The 2,213-nt window shown below is 31.9% G+C and overlaps 1 long non-coding RNA gene across 1 annotated transcript; it reads right to left on the bottom strand.

The window, feature by feature from the left end:
- Positions 1,660–1,901, bottom strand: LOC110265533. The gene is made up of 2 exons (XR_002351678.1): positions 1,787–1,901; positions 1,660–1,695 (listed from the first exon to the last, which is right to left on the bottom strand). It is a non-coding gene; the product is annotated as an uncharacterized LOC110265533 (long non-coding RNA).

The following is a 2,213-nucleotide window of genomic DNA, read 5'->3' as shown; positions in this document are numbered from 1 at the left end:
TATTATTTTATTATTTTTATTAAAATATTAATTTTAATTAAATATTATTATTTATTATTTTATTAATATATTTTCAAAAATTACCCATTTTTAACTTTTAACCTTTAAAATTTACTTTTTACCACCCATAACTTTTAATATCTCTACTTTAACCACCCTAACTTTTAGTAATTACAAAATAACCCCCAAACACCAAAATAATTATTTCCTTGCCCTTTTTAAGATCCAAAGCCTGTTCTTCATTGTTCTTCACCATACTCAAAGTGTTCTTCGTAAATTCTTCAGATTCTTTCTTTGTTTTCACTTGTTTTTCAATCTTTTCAATAACCGATTTTTACCATAATTTATAATAAATTAGCAGCCACTAAAACCCCATATTTTTCACTTGATTTCAACAGAAAATCAACCCCAATTTAAAGGTTAAGGTTTGAAATTCCAGCAGCCACAGGAACATGCATTCATAGCTTGAATATTATCAAATTTCATCAAATTTTCACCAAAATCTCAACAAGAATCACTCATATAAACAATCAATTTTAAGCATAATGAAACCATACATAATCACACAACTCAAACACAATTAATCAAGATTAATTTTACCAGAGGACTAACAGTTTTTCACTTTCCAAATACCCAAAACACATTATCACCTAACTTAACCAGAATCTTAGCAATATTGACACCAAAACACATAAAGTATGTATTATTCACAAAATTCCAGTTCTCTTACAACCAACTACTATTATTTATTATACTCTTCAAATAAATGTGAATCTTCCAAAATTGACAAACAGGAAAATATGGCGAGTATATGCAGATTCCCTTGGATAGGACACCCAGCTCTTGGAAAAAGAGCATATAATTAGCAAGTTATCAAACATCTAAAAAGAATCTATCAATATGAAACCCACTATAATTAGCAAACAAACAACAATTTAAAAGTATCCAATCAATGTGAACAACATTATAATTGTAAACACTATATCATATGTTGAAAGATGAGACCTGCACTAAACCTCTCAAACATAAACGCCTAACAATTGAGGACTCGTCCGATACATGTCGACATAAAACCTCAACCATTTGCTCTAGACAAGAACCAAGTCCCTTGCTGTACAATTGACAATGAGAAATAATAAGAACTTCAATGTAACAACTTCTTTAAAATGTGAACAAGTAGCAGTAATTTTAAGACCATAAATTGCAATAACTAATAGTACTAAGTTATGAAAGAAAGGGGATGGGAAGGATCAAAACTCCTATTCCAACACCACCATCAAGAAACTTATTAAAACTATCATTATATATGCACCTATAACGAACGAATTCAGACAATGCAGCTGCGACAACTTCCCTTTGGTATTTCAGTGGTCGATCCAATGATTTCGTCAAAACTAGACAAATATTTTGATGACAATTAGATCATTCCACCAAAATAAGGCACAAGAAAACCTATGAGAAAATATATAATTAAAAATTAATCAAATTGATCAAACTTATTAAAACTCGTAAAATGATCAATGGCATCAAGCAAATGTGATCTCATCAAAAACACATTTTCTAGTAGGCGAATCAAATAAGAGAACGCAGAAATCAAAAAGAGAGAAAAAAACCTGAAAACAGATATGATTTGAGAGGAAGAGCATTTTTATTTACCTCTTTAAAACATGTCTAATTTGCTTCTTCCTTCGTTAGCTGGCCTCAATAAAAATGACGAAAAGCGATAATTAGAAAAAGAATTCGAAAAGTCAAAAAGAAAGAGAGAATAGTGGATGAATGTGTGAACCTGGCCGGAACGGGTGGAGGAGGTGGCAGTTTCTGTTGGAGGAAGAAGACGGTGAGGAGACCTCAGGAGATGGCGCCGCAACTGGAGAAGACAATGCCGACAGGACCTCAGGAGAAAACGTGCGCAGAAGATTGGAGGAGATGAGAATGGTAGGGGTGGGTTAGGGTTAGGTTGGGAAATTTAGATAATATCTTTTTTTTTTTAACTTAGTGACCGCTTTTGTGATTGATTAATTTATAAAATTGGTCGCTAATTTAAAAATTAGCAACTGATTTACTGACCATAACTTTAGCGACTGAATTAGTGACCAACCACATTATTCTATTTACCTATAAATTGATTACAAAATCGATTGCTAAATTAAAAAATAGCGACCGATCTTGTGACTAAGAGTCCCAAGGACATTCCTTCTTTTGTTTTGGTTGCT

Source organism: Arachis ipaensis, chromosome B08, assembly GCF_000816755.2.
Source record: "Arachis ipaensis cultivar K30076 chromosome B08, Araip1.1, whole genome shotgun sequence".
Lineage (NCBI taxonomy): Eukaryota > Viridiplantae > Streptophyta > Magnoliopsida > Fabales > Fabaceae > Arachis > Arachis ipaensis.
The sequence above is the reverse complement of the archived record's forward strand: the minus strand, read 5'-3'. Positions and strand labels throughout refer to the sequence as shown.